Below are 17,868 nucleotides of genomic sequence, written 5' to 3'. Positions count from 1 at the left end.
CTTCCACTAATATCTGGCATATAGTAGATACTCAACAAATATTCATTAAAATAACTCTTCTTTTTCATTTTTTCATTCTTCTCTGCTCCCTTTGAGCCAGAGATAAATAAAATGCTATTTAAAAAGGAAAACAGCAGTAAGCTGTCAGGGCAGAGAGCTCACTAGAAGAAGGGAATCTCCTGGAAGCACCATCTTGCGTTGACTCTCATAACTCCCCCAACAAAGCCCCGATTCAAGGAGGGCCACACCCAGTTCCACCTGCCACTTCGATCTTATCCACCATTGCTGCTCTGTGTCACTCTCTCTCCCCAGTAAACTCATCTTCTTCCCTAAATAGCCAATTCTTCTCCCTGTTTCTGTATTTTTCCCATTGGTCCCCAAACCGAAATGCCTGTTCCTTTTGTCTCAACATATCCTGCCAAATCCATCCTCAGCCCCACCTCAATAGGTTGGCACACCTTTATTGAGCTCTCACCACAGATCAGGTCTGTTTAGTCATTGATGTCGGGCCGACTCACAGTGGCAGCCACACCTTACCTGCATTTGACAGATGGCCCAGGACTTGGTCTCTAGAGAGGTGAGGAGAGTCAGGGGAAGCTGCAACGGGGAGGGGGAGGCTCTTGGAGTTTCTCCTGTGTCACTTCATCAGAGCCACTCTGCTTTATCTGTTGTATAGTAGAATCCGATCCTGACCAGGGTGAGATTTTAAAGTCAGCCTGTGAAAACCCATTCAGAAGGCATGGCTCTGGAGAGAAACTCTCATTAAGCACTGAACAGCCAGTTTTATCTCCGGTAGAGCTGTCCCTTTAGTTGAGCAGCACTGTCCTCCACTTACTGGGCATGTTTTATGGACAGTGCATATCTATACCTTTAAATGATGACGCTACCTTCAGCTCACACCCTTAAAGGAAGCGTGGGCTGAGACCACCGCCTGCCCCGCGGGTCCAGCAGCATTACATCTGCTCACCTGGTGGAATGACTGGCAGAGCCCCACACGATCAGACTTGCTGATTCTGTGTTTGTGGGCAGTAACCAAAGTAGTTTGGGATCTTGCCCAGTGCCTGCCTTGCTTTCAAGGCATCTTATGTTTCATTTAAATATAGGGCTCTGCTTTTAACATGTTGCAACCACATGTTGATAGCTGTACTTCAGCAAATTTCTGAATTTGCACTATGCAATATGCACATGTAGTATGTCTTGGAGATGATCTGAGGCCGACAGTGAAATTATTGCTTTCAAGTTATGGGGACAGGGAATTCATCACCTTGTGCTATAAATACAGCCATGAGAAATGTGGATACATAGGATTGATTAAATCCAGCTGTTTGGGCTAAAAGGAGTGCTATCGAGGTGCTTTTTTTCCTTTTTATTCTAAATTCTCAGAATGTAAGGTTATTAAATCAGCAAGGTCAAGAGAAAAAAAGGTTCTCAATTGAATAAATTGAAAGTAGCTTCATTGTGTGAACTGAGTAATTAGGATTTCCAATCTCTTGTTAAAATACCTCAGTGACTTTCAGGAGGGAAATTTTCCTGAAATTTACAACATATCAACAGAAAGGACTTGATGATGGGCTTGACTATGCATTTTAGGAGGCCAGTGCATTGAGTTCTTCATTCACCCAATATTTGTTGAGTGCTTATCTGTGCCAGGCAGTGTTCTATAGCATTAGGCTATAACCAATAACAAATAGGCAGGGTCTCAGCTCTCAAGACGCTTACATTCTAGTGGGGATGGAGAGAGGCAATAAAAACAAACAAACATGATTTTTTAAAATTGAAGTATAGTTGACGTACAATATTATGTAAGTTACAGGTGTACAATAGAGTGATTCACAATTTTTAAAGGTTATACTCCATTTATAGTTATTATAAAATATTGGCTATATTCCCTGTGTTGTACAATATATCCTTGTAGCTTGTTTTCTTTTAAACATCTTTATTGGAGTATAATTGCTTTACAATGGTGTGTTAGTTTCTGCTTTATAAGAAAGTGAATCAGCTATACATATACATATATCCCCATATCTCCTTGCTCTTGCATCTCTCTTCCATCCCTCTAGGTGGTCACAAAGCACCGAGCTGATCTCCCTGTGCTATGCGGCTGCTTCCCACTAGCTATCGATTTTACATTTGGTAGTGTATATATGTCCATGCCACTCTCTCACTTCGTCCCAGCTTACCCTTCCCTCTCCTGTGTCCTCAAGTCCATTCTCTATGTCTGTGTCTTTATTCCTGTGCTGCCCCTAGGTTCGTCAGACCAGTTGTTCTTTTGTGTTGTTTTGTTTTTTTAGATTCCATGTATATATTAGCATACAGTATTTGTTTTTCTCTTTCTGACTTACTTCACTCTGTATGACAGACTCTAGGTCCATCCACCTCACTGCAAATAACTCAGTTTCTTTTCTTTTTATGGCAGAGTAATATTCCATTGCGTATATGTGCCACATCTTCTTTATCCATTCATCTGTCGATGGACACTTAGGTCGTTTCCATGTCCTGGCTATTGTAAATAGAGCTGCAATGAACATTGTGGTACAAGACTCTTTTTGAATTATGGTTTTCTCAGGGTATATGCCCAGTAGTGGCATTGCTGGGTTGTATGGTAGTTCTATTTTTAGTTCTTTAAGGAACCTCCATACTGTTCTCCATAGTGGCTGTATCAATTTACATTCCCATCAACAGTGCAAGACAGTTCCCTTTTCTCCACACCCTCTCCAGCATTTACTGTTTGTAGATTCTTTGATGGTGGCCATTCTGACTGGTGTGAGGTGATACCTCACTGTAGTTCTGATTTGCATTTTTCTAATGATTAGTGATGTTGAGCATCCTTTCATGTGTTTGTTGGCAATCTGTATATCTTCTTTGGAGAAATGTCTATTTAGGTCTTCTGCCCACTTTTGGACTGGGTTATTTGTTTTTTTGATATTGAGCTGCATGAGCTGCTGGTATATTTTGGAGATGAATCCTTTGTCAGTTGCTTCATTTGCAAATATTTTCTCCCATTCTGAGGATTGTCTTTTGGTCTTGTTTATGGTTTCCTTTGCTGTGCAAAAGCTTTTAAGTTTCATTAGGTCCCATTTGTTTATTTTTGTTTTTATTTCCATTTTTCTAGGAGGTGGGTCAAAAAGGATCTTGCTGTGATTTATGTCATAGAGTGTTCTGCCTATGGTTTCCTCTAAGAGTTTTATAGTGTCTGGCCTTACATTTATGTCTTTAATCCATTTTGAGTGGATTGTTGTGTATGGTGTTAGGGAGTGTTCTCATTTCATTCTTTTACATGTAGCTGTCCAGTTTGTGCAGCACCACTTATTGAAGAGGCTGTCTTATCTCCATTGTATATTCTTGCCTCCTTTATCAAAAATAAGGTGACCATATGTGTGTGGGTTTATCTCTGGGCTTCCTATCCTGTTGCATTTATCTGTATTTCTGTTTTTGTGACAGTACCATACTGTCTTGATTACTGTAGCTTTGTAGTATAGTCTGAAGTCCACGGGCCTGATTCCTCCAGCTCTGCTTTTCTTTCTCAAGATTGCTTTGGCTATTCAGGCTCTTTTGTGTTTCCATACAAATTATGAAATTTTTTGTTCTAGTTCTGCCAAAAATGCCATTGATAGTTTGATAAGGATTGCATTGAATCTGTAGATTGCTTTGGGTGGTATAGTCGTTTTCACAATATTGATTCTTCGAATCCACGAACGTGGTATATCTCTCCTTATGTTTGTGTCATGTTTGATTTCTTTCATCAGTGTTTTATAGTTTTCTGTGTACAGGTCTTTTGCCACCTTAGGTAGGTTTATTCCTAGGTATTTTATTCTTTTTGTTGCAATGGTAAATGAGAGTGTTTCCTTAATTTCCCTTTCAGATTGTTCATCATTAGTGTATAGGAACGCAAGAAACTTCTGTGCAATAATTTTGTGTCATGCTACCTTACCAGATTCATTGATTAGCCCTCGTAGTTTTCTGGTGGCAACTTTAGGATTCTCTCTATATAGTATCATGTCATTTGCAAACAGTGACAGCTTTACTTCTTCTTTTCTGATTTGGATTCCTTTTATTTCTTCTTCTTCTCTGATTGCTGTGGCTAAAACTTCCAAAACTATGTTGAAGAATAGTGGTGAGAGTGGACATCCTTGTCTTTTTCCTAATCTTAGAGGAAATGGTTTCAGTTTTTCACCACTGAGAATGAAGTTGGCTGTGGGTTTGTCATATATGATCTTTATTATGGTGAGGTGAGTTCCCTCTATGCCTACTTTCTGCAGGGTTTTTATCATAAATGGGTGTAGAATTTTGTCGAAAGCTTTTTTTTGCATCTCTTGAGATAATCATACGGTTTTTCTCCTTCAATTTGTTAATATGGTTTATCACATTGATTGATTTGCATATATTGAAGAATCCTTGCACTCCTGGTATAAACCCCACTTGACCATGTTGTATGATCCTTTGAATGGGCTGTTGGATTCTGTTTGCTAGTGTTTTGTTGAGGATTTTTGCATCTATGTTCATCAGTGTTATTGGCCTATAGTTTTCTTTCTTTGTGACATCTTTGGTTTTGGTATCAGGGTGATGGTGGCCTTGTAGAATGAGTTTGGGAGTGTTCCTCCCTCTGCTATGTTTTGGAAGAGTTTGAGAAGGATAGGTGTTAGCTCTTCTCTAAATGTTTGATAGAATTGGCCTGTGAAGCCATCTGGTCCTGGGCTTTTGTTTGTTGGAAGATGTTTAATCACAGTCTCAATTTCAGTGCTTGTGATTGGTCTATTTTTTCTGTTTCTTCCTGGTTCAGTCTCGGAAGGTTGTGCTTTTCTAAGAATTTTTCCATTTCTTTCTGGTTGTCTATTTTATTGGCAAATAGTTGCTTGTCGTAATCTCTCATGATCCTTTGTTTTTCTTCAGTTTCAGTTGTTACTTCTCTTTTTTCTAATTCTGTTGATTTGAGTCTTCTCCCTTGTTTTCTTGATGAGTCTGGCTAATGGTTTATGAATATTGTTTACCTTCTCAAGAACCAGCTTTTAGTTTTATTGATCTTTGCTCTTGTTTCCCTCATTTCTTTATCATTTCTTTCTTTTTTTTTTTTTTTTTTTTTTTTTTTTGTGGTACATGGGCTTCTCACTGTTGTGGACTCTCCCATTGCGGAGCACAGGCTCTGGACGCGCAGGCCCAGCGGCCATGGCTCACAGGCCCAGCCGCTCCGCAGCACGTGGGATCTTCCCGGACCAGGGAACGAACCCGTGTCCCCTGCATTGGCAGGCGGACTCTCAACCACTATGCCACCAGGGAAGCCCTCATTTATTTCTTATCTGATCTTTATGACTTCTTTCCTTCTGTTAACTTTAGGGTTTTTTTGTTCTTCTTTCTCTAATTGCTTTAGGTGTAAGGTTAGGTTGTTTATTTGAGTTGTTTCTTGTTTCTTGAGGGAGGATTGTATTGCTATAAACTTCCCTCTTAGAACTGCTTTTGCTGCATGCCATAGGTTTTGGATCATCGTGTTTTCATTGTCATTTGTTTCTAGGTATCTTTTGATTTCCTCTTTGATTTCTTCAGTGATCTCTTGGTTATTTAGTAGTGTATTATTTAGCCTCCATGTGTTTGTATTTTTTACAGATTTTTTCCTGTAATTGATATCTAGTCTCATAGCGCTGTGGTTGGAAAAGATACTTGATACGATTTCAATTTTCTTAAATTTATCAAGGCTTGATTTGTGACCCAAGATATGATCTATCCTGAAGAATGTTCCATGAGCACTTGAGAAAAATGTGTATTCCATTGTTTTTGGATGGAATGTCCTATAAATATCAATTAAGTCCATCTTGTTTAATATATCATTTAAAGCTTGTGTTTCCTTATTTGTTTTCACTTTGGATGATTTGTCCATTTGTGAAAGTGGGTGTTAAAGTCCCCTACTATGATTGTGTTACTGTTGATTTCCCCTCTTATGGCTGTTAGCTTTTGCCTTATGTATTGAGGTGCTCCTACATTGGGTGCATAAATGTTTGCAATTGTTATGTCTTCTTCTTGGGTTGATCCCTTGATCATTCTGTAGTGTCCTTTTTTGTCTTGTTATAGTCTTTATTTTCAAGTCTTTTTTGTCTGCTATGAGAATTGCTACTCCATCTTTCTTTTGATTTCCATTTGCATGGAATATTTTTTCCATCCCCTCACTTTCAGTTTGTATGTGCCCCTAGGTCTGAAGTGGGTCTCTTGTAGACAGCATATATATGGGTCTTGTTTTTGTATCCATTCAGCCAGTCTCTGTCTTTTGGTGGGAGCATTTAATCCATTTACAGTTAAGGTAGTTTTCGATATGTATGTTCCTATTACTATTTTCTTAATTGTTTTGGGTTTGTTATTGTAGGTCTTTTCCTTCTATTGTGTTTCCTTCCTTCCTAGAGAAGTTCCTTTAGCATTTGTTTTAAAGCTGGTTTGCTGGTGCTAAATTCTCTTAGCTTTTGCTTGTCTGTAAAGGTTTTAATTTCTCCATCAAATCTGCATGAGATCCTTGCTGGGTAGAGTAATCTTGGTTGTAGGTTTTTCCCTTTCATCACTTTAAATATGTCCTGCCACTCCCTTCTGGCTAGCAGAGTTTCTGCTGAAAGACCTGCTGTTAACCTTATGGGGATTCCTTTGTATGTTATTTGTTATTTTTCCCTTGCTGCTTTTAATATTTTTTCTTTGTATTTAATTTTTTATACTTTGATTAATATGTGTCTTGATGTGATTCTCCTTGGATTTATCCTCTGTGGGACTCTCTGTGCTTCCTGGACTTGATTGACTATTTCCTTTCTCATATTAGGGAAGTTTCCAACTATAATCTCTTCAAATATTTTCTCAATCCCTTTCTTTTTTCTCTTCCTCTGGGACCCCTATAATTCGAATGTTGGTGTGTTTAATGTTGTCCCAGAGGTCTCTGAGACTGTCCTCAAGTCTGTTCATTCTTTTTTGTTTCTTCTGCTTTGCGGTAGTTATTCCCATTATTTTATATTCCAGGTCACTTATCCGTTCTTCTGCCTCTGTTATTTTGCTATTGATTCCTTTTAGAGAATTTTTAATTTCATTTATTGTGTTGTTCATCATTGTTTGTTTACTCTTTTTTTTTTTTTTTTTTTTTTTTTTTTTTTTTTTTGTGCTAGGCGGGCCTCTCACTGTTGCGGCCTCTCCCTTTGCGGAGCACAGGCTCCGGACGCGCAGGCTCAGCGGCCATGGCTCACGGGCCCAGCCGCTCCACGGCATGTGGGATCTTCCCGGACCGGGGCACGAACCCGTGTCCCCTGCATCGGCAGGCGGACTCTCAACCACTGCGCCACCAGGGAAGCCCTGTTTGTTTACTCTTTAGTTCTTCTAGGTCCCTGTTGAATGTTTCTTGTATTTTCTCCATTCTATTTCCAAGATTTTGGATCATCTTTACTATCATTACTCTGAATTCGTTTTCAGGTAGACTGCCTATTTCCTCTTCATTTGTTTGGTCTGGTGGGTTTTGACCTTGCTCCTTCGTCTGCTGTGTATTTCTCTGTCTTCTCATTTTGCTTTACTTACTGTGTTTGGGGTCTCCTTTTCACAGGCTGCATGTTCATAGTTCCTGTTGTTTTTGGTGTCTGTCCCCAGTGGCTAAGGTTGGTTCAGTGGGTTGTGTAGGCTTCCTGGTGGAGGGGACTAGTGCCTGTGTTCTGGTGGATGAGGCTGGATCTTGTCTTTCTGGTGGGCAGAACCACGTCCGGTGGTGTTTTTTGGGGTGTCTGTGACCTTATTATGATTTTAGGCAGCCCCTCTGGTAATGGGTGGGGTTGTGTTCCTGTCTTGCTAATTGTTTGGCATAGGGTGTCCAGCACTGTAGCTTGCTGGTCGTTGAGTGAAGATGGGTCTTAGCATTGAGATGGAGATCTCTGAAGGAGCTTTTGCTGTTTCATTTTACTTGGAGCTGGGAGGTCTCTGGTGGACCAATGTCCTGAACTCATCTCTCCCAACTCAGAGACACAGACCTGACACCCAGCCCAAGCACCCAGACCCTGTCAGTCACACAGGTCAGAAGAAAAGGGAGGAAAATAAAAGAATGAAAGAAAAACTAAAATGAAGTAAAATGAAGTAATTAAAATAAAAAAGAAAAATATTATTAAAAATTAAAAAATTAAAAAGTAATAAATAAGAAAGAGACAAAGAAGAGAGCAACCAAACCATAGTACAAATCCACCAATGATAATAAGCACTAAAAACTATACTAAAAAAACCCCCCAAAATAAACGGACAGACAGAACCCTAGGACAAATGGTTAAAAGCAAATGTATCCAGTGAAAATCACACGAAGAAGCATACGCATAAACACTCAGAAAAAGAGAAAAAGGAAAAAAAAAATATATATATATAAAAGAGGAAGAGAGCAACCAAATCAATAAACAAATCTACCAATGATTATAATCTCTAAATACTAAACTAAGATAATCATAAAACCAGAAACAAATTAGATGCAGGAAGCAAACCCCAAGTGTACAGTTAGTTGCTCCCAAAGTCCAGCACCTCAATTTTGGGATGATTCGTTGTCCATTCAGGCATTCCACAGATGCAGGGTACATCACGTTGATTGTGGAGATTTAATCCGCTGCTCCTGAGGCTCTGGGAGAGATTTCCCTTTCTCTTCGGTTTGCACAGCTCCCGGGGTTCAGCTTTGGATTTGGACCCACCTCTGCGTGTAGGTCGCCTGAGGGTGTCTGTTTTTCACTCAGACAGGATAGGGTTAAAGGAGCCGCTGATTCAGGGGCTCTGGCTCACTCAGGCGGGGGATAGGGAGTGGTATGGATGCAGGGCAAGCCTGCGGCGGCAGCGGCCAGTGTGACATTGCACCAGCCTGAGGTGCGCCATATGTTCTCCCAGGGAAGTTGTCCCTGGATCACAGGACCCTGGCAGTGGTGGGCTGCACAGGCTCCTGGGAGGGGAGTTGTGGATAGTGACCTGTGCTGCACACAGGCTTCGTGGTGGCTGCAGCAGCAGCCTTAGCGTCTCATGCCTGTCTCTGGGGTCCACACTGATAGCCGTGGCTCGTGCCCATCTCTGGAGCTTGTTTAGGCGGTGCTCTGGACCCCATCTCCTTGCACACCCCGAAACAATGGTCTCTTGCCTCTTTGGCAGGTCCAGACTTTTTCCTGGACTCCCTCCCGGCTGGCTGTGGCACACTAGCCCCCTTCAGGCTGTGTTCACACAGCCAACCCCAGTCCTCTCCCTGGGTTCTGACCTCCGAAGCCCAAGCTTCAGCTCCCAGCCCCCGCTGGGCCCAACAGGTGAGCAGACATGCCTCTCCACCTGGTGAGTGCTGGTCGGCACCGATCTTCTGTGCGGGAATCTCTCCGCTTTGCCCTCTGCACGCCTGTTGCTGTGCACTCCTCCGTGGCTCCGAAGCTCCCCCACCCCCACCCCCCATCTCCAACAGTGAAGGGTCTTTCTAGTGTGTGGAAACCTTTCTTCCTTCACAGCTCCCTCCTAGTGGTACAGGTCCCGTCCCTATTCTTTTGTCTCTGTTTTTTCTTTTTTCTTTTGCCCTACCCAGGTACATGGGGAGTTTCTTGCCTTTTGGGAAGTCTGAGGTTTTCTGCCAGCATTTAGTAGGTGTTCTGTAGGAGTTTTTCCACATGTAGATGTATTTCTGATATATTTGTGGGGAGGAAGGTGATCTTCATGTGTTACTCCTCTGCCATCTTGAAGGTCTCTCATGGTGAATTAATTAAATCATGTTTACAGCAGCTAAAGAAATGTGTCCAGAGGAAATAAACTTATTTAAGACTATTAACCTTTTGGCAAGAAGAGTTGCTTGAAAAGCTGAGGACATTGGAAGCAACATCAATAGTCGGTTAAAAAACAAGGCAAATGATTTCAGCTATTTTCCTTGGCTGTTGATGAGTTGACAGATGTTACCAGTACTGCTCACTTGTTGCTTATTCTAGAAGTCACTGCCATTTGAAATGACTAAAGAATCGGCCTTTATGAATAGCCTTTGTGGAAAAACTACAGGTAAGAATATTTTCAAAGAGGTTGAGAAAACTCGAGTTCAGTGCAACTTGAAGCAGGATCTGATAAGATGTGTTACAACTGATGGTGGTAAAAATGTGTGTGAAGAAAAACTGTTAGTTGTGCAAATTTACAAAGGTTGTGAAAATTTGAGGTGTTTGAGACCAATGGATTATTCATTATGTTATTCATCAGTAGGCACTTTGCTGAAAATATTTAAATCTTTCATGTGTTATTAAACCAGTAGTGTTAATGGTGAGTTCATACGGGAGTGAATGAAGTTCATATTCTGTGAATTGTCAACAATAAAAGTGAATATCTTTACTTGCCCCACCACATAGCAGTGTGATGGCTTAGTAGTGGTAAACATTTATTGCAATTTCCTTTTTAAGCTCTGGGATGAGATTGAAATTTTTCTGAATGAGAAGAACTTCCCTAAACTACTTTTAACCAACCTTTGAAAGACAGGAAATTAGCTTTTGCTGCAGACTCCATCATGTTTCTTACTGAATTCAACTGAAAATTACAAGACAACACAGCATGTATTTGTGGATCGTGTCCTGCAACAAAGTCATTTGACTACAGCTAACATCATTTGAGTCACAAATAATGTTAAGCTGCTTGGTGCATCCCATGCTGTCAAAACTTAAAACAAGAAGCAAAATCTCTATTCTCAAGCAAATTTACAACATACATATTTTCTGAGCTCAACCTACAGTTCCAGCATTGTTTTTCAAACCCTAATGCAAGTGCAAACAAAATGTTCATTTTCAAAATCCATTAAAGTGGGCAGTTGAGGAGATTCCCCCTAAATTTCAATTGAAAGTGGTTAATCTGCATTGTAATGACATGCTAAAAGAAAAATACCAAGAGAAGAATCTAGTAAAATTTTTAAATGCCTTCCAGGTGGTGAGTGGTGAATATGTTCAATTATAGTCATATGCTAACAATTTGGTGTTGGTATTCCAAGTACCACCTGTGTGATTAAAACAGTTTTCAGAAATAAAATACATAAAATCTCATTACAGATCAGGATTCACAGATGAACATTTGCAATTGAATTTGATGATAGAGAATACTAACTCTGAACTCCAGTTAGGCAAAATGTTATCCCTCAAAAAAACACTTCCAGTCTTCTCATTAGTAGACCTATATTACAGAAAAAATTGTACTCAATATTTATAATTTTGTCAATAATAATGTGTTTTCTTTTTTGTTACATGAGAACTTATATAATATCTGATTTTGCCTGTTGACTCACAGAGTCTAAAATATTTAGTATCTTGCCCTTTATCAAAAAAGTTTGCCAACTTCTGCTCTACACTGAAAACTAGTAAACAATGTTTAGAAGACCTTAAAAAAGTAGAGAGAATTACCACTTCTTAGATCATAAAACTCAATATTGTTAAGATGTCAGGGACTTCCCTGGTGGTGCAGTGGTTAAGAATCAGCCTGCCAATGCAGGGGACACGGGTTCGTGCCCTGGTCTGGAAAGATCCCACATGCCACGGAGCAACTAAGCCCGTGCGCCACAACTACTGAGCCTGCGTTCTTGAGCCCATGAGCCACAACTACTGAGCCCATGTGCCACAACTACCGAAGCCCGTGTGCGTAGAGCCCGTGCTCCACAACGAGAGAAGCCACCGCAACGAGAAGCCTGTGTACTGCAAGGAAGAGTAGCCCCTACTCGCCGTAGCTATAGAAAGCCCGCATGCAGCAACGAAGACCCAATGCAGCCAAAAATAAATAAAATAAAATAAATTAATTTTTAAAAAAGATGTCATTTCTCCCTATAATTGATTGATAAATCCAATATAATCCCGATTAAAATCCCATGGGTTTTTTTAATAGAAATTGATAGATTGATTCTAATGCATAAGGAATTGCAAACAACTTAGAATATTCAGTGCAATCCTCTGAAAGAAAAGAGTTGGAGGATTTATCCTATCTGATTTTGACTTATGATAAAGCGATGGTAATCAAGACAAGGATACAAAGATAGATCAATGGAATAGAATAGAGTCCAAAATACTCCTATATTTATACCTTCTATTGATTTTTTTATGAAGGGCCAAATAATTCAAAGGGAAAGGAAAGTCTTTTCTACAAATGATGCAGTAACAACTAGATGTGTATATGAAAGATAGTAACTCACACCATGCACCAGAGAATTATTGGAAATGAGTCATAGGCCTAAATATAAAACCTGAAAGTAAAGGAACATATCTTCCCTACCTTGTGGCAGGCAAGATCTTTTAGACAGGGCACAGGAAACACTAACCATGAAGAAAAAATGATAAATTGGACTTCAGAATATATGAAGCATTCTTACACTTCAATTAAAAAATAATTAGACAAACCAATATGAAAATAGGCAAAAACTTGAACATATATATCCCCAAAGGTGATATTTAAGTGGCCAATAAGCACATGAAAAAGAGCTTAAGATCATTGGTCATTAGGATAATACAAATAAAACCACAATAAGAAACCACAGTACACCCACTAGAATGGTTAATATTAAAAACAGTATTGTCCAAGATACGTTTTGTTTTTGTTTTTTAACATCTTTATTGGAGTATAATTGCTTTACAATGGTATGTTAGTTTCTGCTTTATAAAAAAGTGAATCAGTTATACATACACATATATCCCCATATCTCCTCCCTCTTGCATCTTCCTCCCACCCTCCCTATCCCACCCCTTGAGGTGGTCACAAAGCACTGAGCTGAAATCCCTGTGCTATGCGGCTGCTTCCTACTAGCTATCTATTTTACATTTGGTAGTGTGTATATGTCCATGCCACTCTCTCACTTCATCCCATCTTACCCTTCCACCTCTCCGTATCCTCAAGTCCATTCTCTAGTAGGTCTGCGTCTTTATCCTCATCTTGCCCCTAGGTTCTTCATGACCATTTTTTTGTTTGTTTTTTAGATTCCATAGATATGTGTTAGCATACAGCATTTGTTTTTCTCTTTCTGACTTACTTCACTCTGTATGACAGACTCTAGGTCCATCCACCTCACTACAAATAACTCAATTTTGTTTCTTTTTATGGCTGAGTAATATTCCATTGTATATATGTGCCACATCTTCTTTATCCATTCATCTGTCAATGGACACTTAAGTCCAAGATATGGAACAACTGTAACACTCACACACTGCTGGAGGGAGTGGAAAATGGTACAATCACATTGAAGATCCGTTTGCAGTGTCTTATACAGTTACCTTATATATTTACCTATGACCCGGTAATTTTACTCTTAGGTAATTTTTAAGAGCAATTAAAATATATATCCCCAAAAAGAATGTATTGAAAAGACTTATTCATAATAGCCAAAAACTGGAAACAACCCAAACATCCATTAGCAAGAGAATGGATAAATAAACTGTAGTATATGCACACGGCAGGATACTACTCAGGATGCAACCACAGGTATGAATCTCAAAAACATTGTGTTGAATGAAAAAGCAAGATGCAAGAGAGTACATACTGTATGATTTCATTCATGTGAAGCTGTGGAATAGGCCAAACTTACCCACAGTGATACAATCAGAACAATGGTTTCCTCTGGGCAGGAGAGAGCCATGGATTGACTGAGAAGGACTTTTAGCGAACTTTCTGGAATGGTAGAATTTTTCGATATCTTGATAGGGATGTGGGTTACATAGCTGTATGTATTTGTCAAAACATATGAAACTGCACACGTTCTGTGCACTTCACTGTATGTAAATTACACTTCAATTTTTTTTAAAAAAGACCTTGACATTGTCCTAAAGAGGTTCACCCTCTTATCTGGAAGTTCCTTCAGAACATGAATGGAATCCTTCCTTATCATCTCTCCATTCCATCCATTTCAACTGCAGCCTCATTTCTCCACAGTAGTTGACGCTCCGAATCAGGTTTCCCATCTATAGTCCAACCTCTCCAGTGAGTCCCCCGCACTGCAGTCAGCAATCAGTCTGAAATAGAAATATTCCAGTGTCACTCTCTAGGGCCCCTAGGGTAAGTTCCATCTCCTCCCAGGCATGACCCTGTGTGATCTAGCTCACCTCCCACCTCCCTCCTTTTGCAAACTGTCTCGCAGTCCACTTGAGTTCCTTAGCTCTGATTTTTGCACACTGATCATTCTACTTTGAATGTTTTAATGAGCTCCAAGTTGTCCATAGACTCAGCAGCAGCTGAATTTAGAACCACTCTTAAGTGCTTGATTTCACAGACCATTTTAAAACTAGTCTCCAGAAGATGTGGGTCCTTGAGTGTTTTTCTGTAAAGAAAAAATTTCACTCTAGTCCATTAAAAAGCAGACAAGTGAGCATCTTTCCAAATGAAACCACGTTGTGATTGTAAACCTTAGAAAAAGTTAAACAAGGAATCAACCCTGAGAGGTGATATTCACCATGGTTAGGAGTACAAAGTATAGTCAGCCAATTGGGGTCCTGCTCTGCATTCTACTCCTCACCTGCTGAGTAACTATGGATAAGCGACTTAGGGTCTCCAAGTTCCACGAGCTGCATGATCATGGACAGCGGCTCAGAGCATCAGCCTCTTCATCAGCAAGATGAGGATGAGGATAATTATGCCTCCACATTAGATTAAATCATGAGCATTAAATGAGACCCCATGTGTAAACTACTCAGCATTCTCTGAGTTCTCCAAGAATGTTATCTATTACTATTATCTTTATCTCAGAATTCTGTTCCCTTGGGTTGAACACTATCTAACTTTTTCAGTGCCCTTCTCCCATTTGTGCAAAATATTCAGGAAGGAAAGTCAAAATTCTCTGAAGGGGTATCAGCTTACAAATGGCTTGAGTCAGCTGTTGTGGGCAAACCCGCAGATTTTTTTTCTTTTCAGGTAATGTGAGCACATTTCTATCTTGTGTTGTCTGCCATGTGGACTCAAGACTGTCAAAACAAGTTAATTTAATACTTTCTGTAAGCAGTATTTAAATAGCCTATAGCTAGTAGAGTTGCTTCCAGGATTTCTGAAATGTACTGCTTTTACAAATGTCCTTGAGTTAAAGTATATAGTGAAAAAATGAAGCACAATTTTGGGTATAACTTTATATAATAAAATATTTAAATTCTAAATAAATAAATAAATGTTCCTATAAGAGTGAAACAAGAATCCTCCAGAGAGTGAGATAAGCTGCCAGGTGCTTCTCCAGACAAAACTACTGTTCTGTGAAATCAGTATTAACCCCTTAGCTTCTGAAACAAAGTGACATCTCAGAAAAGATATTCATTATTGTTTCATTGTGTTAGCTCCCAGCCCTCCCTCAGTCTCATTCCAATTGCAGACACACAACACACACACACGCATTGGTCCCCTATGCTTCCACACACACATACACATATACTCTCACACACATTTACACTTGCATGTGTACACACACACACACACACACACACTCTGAGGATCCCTTTGCTCTTCCTCATTGAGGACCAGTCCTCCACACCAGTGGCCTCTCTGTCCTCTCCATTTGGAGAGGGAGCAGGAAAGCATCACCTTATCAGTCTTGTTGCTTTTGCCCTTGCTTTGGGGGTTCAAAGGATGCTGTTGGGTGTTGCCAATCAAGTGAAGGAGTAAAACTAATTTGAAAGTTGGATCTAAGGATCATTGTCCTCGGCCATATCAATTCCGATATAATATTGATAGAACTAAGAGTTAGAATGAAAGTGCACAGTCTTTCTTCCCAAAGTGCCCATTGTACTCTGTTCCCAGAACATTTGGCCACTCTGAGCCACTTAAAGCTCCCTGAAAAGCTCCTTGATAACTGAATGCTTTGCATGGGATGTTGCAAAGGTCTGGAAAGCCTTTTCGCATCTTCAGCCCTCTCCCCTCCCTCAGTCTCCTCTGGCTCACTCTTACTCATTGTTTGGGACCCAGATGAAATGTCTCCTCTTCCTGGAAGCCTTTGTTGACTCCACATGTGCCACTGGGTCAGCTTTTCCCTCTTTTCTCCCTAGCAGGGCTTAGGTCACCCATAACACTTGCCCACTCCGCTGTGTTATTTGCACTGATTTGGCCTCTTTCCCTGGACGGTGAGCTCTGTGAGGGCAGGGACTCTGCTTGTTTCATCTCTGTGTCCCCATGTCTTTCACATGGCAGGGACCCACTGCACATTTATGGAATGTGCATCTTGTTATTCACAGAGGTTAACAAGAAATGCGGAGCATGGTGCATGACCACTTTCTGGCAAATTTTGTTCTAATATGTTTGGATCAAAAAACATGAGGATCTCCAGGCTTGAGACTTGGAAACACTAAGTGGCATCATATGAAGACATCCCTTTGGGTTAAATCTTAAATAATTAAATCTCTTATTGATGCCTAGGACCTAAAATGCATTTAATAAATGAGTAAATGGATGAATGAAGTGAATAGCACTGTCAGGAAGTGAAGAACACTATAGAAAGTCCTGGACTATAGGAATAAAAAATCCAGGGTTCCAGTTTTCTCTAGGTCTTGAATTTACTGTTTGAACCTCGGCAAGTCCCATCTCCTGCCCGAGTCTTAGCTTTCCTTTCTGCACAATCAAAGGGTTGCACTAAGCACTGGTTCTCACACTGAGTTCCATGGAGCCCTCAGTGGCCACAGAGCACTTTCTTGGCCTCTGTGGAGCAGGAGAGAACCTCGGCAAGTCCCATCTCCTGCCCGAGTCTTAGCTTTCCTTTCTGCACAATCAAAGGGTTGCACTAAGCACTGGTTCTCACACTGAGTTCCATGGAGCCCTCAGTGGCCACAGAGCACTTTCTTGGCCTCTGTGGAGCAGGAGAGAACCTCGGCAAGTCCCATCTCCTGCCCGAGTCTTAGCTTTCCTTTCTGCACAATCAAAGGGTTGCACTAAGCACTGGTTCTCACACTGAGTTCCATGGAGCCCTCAGTGGCCACAGAGCACTTTCTTGGCCTCTGTGGAGCAGGAGGGGACACTGCACTAACTGGATGTGGGGTGCCTTGCCACTGTCTCTGTTGGGACACCTCACTTTGGCTTGCTTTATATTTTGACATCCTGGCTAACATTTGATACATAACGTGGAGTGGGGTGGAGGGGGTGGGGAATAGTTTGAAAACAATTACATTAGATTCTTTCTCTGAATAAACATTTATTGAGCCCAGCACTATTCTAGGCACTGGGGAAATTAGCAGGGCACAAAAATGGCAAAATTCCATCCCTCATGGAGCTTACATTCTTGGGCAGGAACACAAGCAAATAAGAAATAAGCAGAATAATTTTCACATAATGATATGTCCATGGAGGAAAAAAATTAAAATAATATGATAAAGAGTAATAGTTTAACATTGTTTGCTCACCTAAAGTAAGGATGTTGTTTGGCTCATGTGGGCAGAGGTCTTTTTTTTTTTTTTTTTAACATCTTTATTGGAGTATAATTGCTTTACAATGGTGTGTTAGTTTCTGCTTTACAACAAAGTGAATCAGTTATACATATACATATGTTACCATATGGCAGAGGTCTTTTTTTTTTTTTTTTTTTTTTTTGCGGTATGCGGGCCTCTCACCGCTGTGGAGCACAGACTCCGGACGCGCAGGCCCAGTGGCCATGGCTCACGGGCCCAGCCGCTCCACGGCATGTGGGATCCTCCCGGACCGGGGCACGAACCCGCGTCCCCTGCATCGGCAGGTGGACTCCCAACCACTGCGCCACCAGGGAAGCCCGGCAGAGGTCTTTTTGAGAAGGTGATGTTTGCACTGAGATCCGAATGAAGGGAAGGAGCCAGCCAGGTAAAGATCAGAAGGAAGAGCATGCCAAGCAGAGACAACAACAGGTACAAATGTCCCAAGGAGGGAAGAAGTTTAACATCTTCCAGGAACAGCAAGGAGGACAGTGTGGCTGGATCTGGACCTGGAGGGGACTGGGGA

This window comes from Kogia breviceps, chromosome 8 (assembly GCF_026419965.1).
Source record: "Kogia breviceps isolate mKogBre1 chromosome 8, mKogBre1 haplotype 1, whole genome shotgun sequence".
NCBI lineage: Eukaryota > Metazoa > Chordata > Mammalia > Artiodactyla > Physeteridae > Kogia > Kogia breviceps.
The sequence above is the reverse complement of the archived record's forward strand: the minus strand, read 5'-3'. Positions refer to the sequence as shown.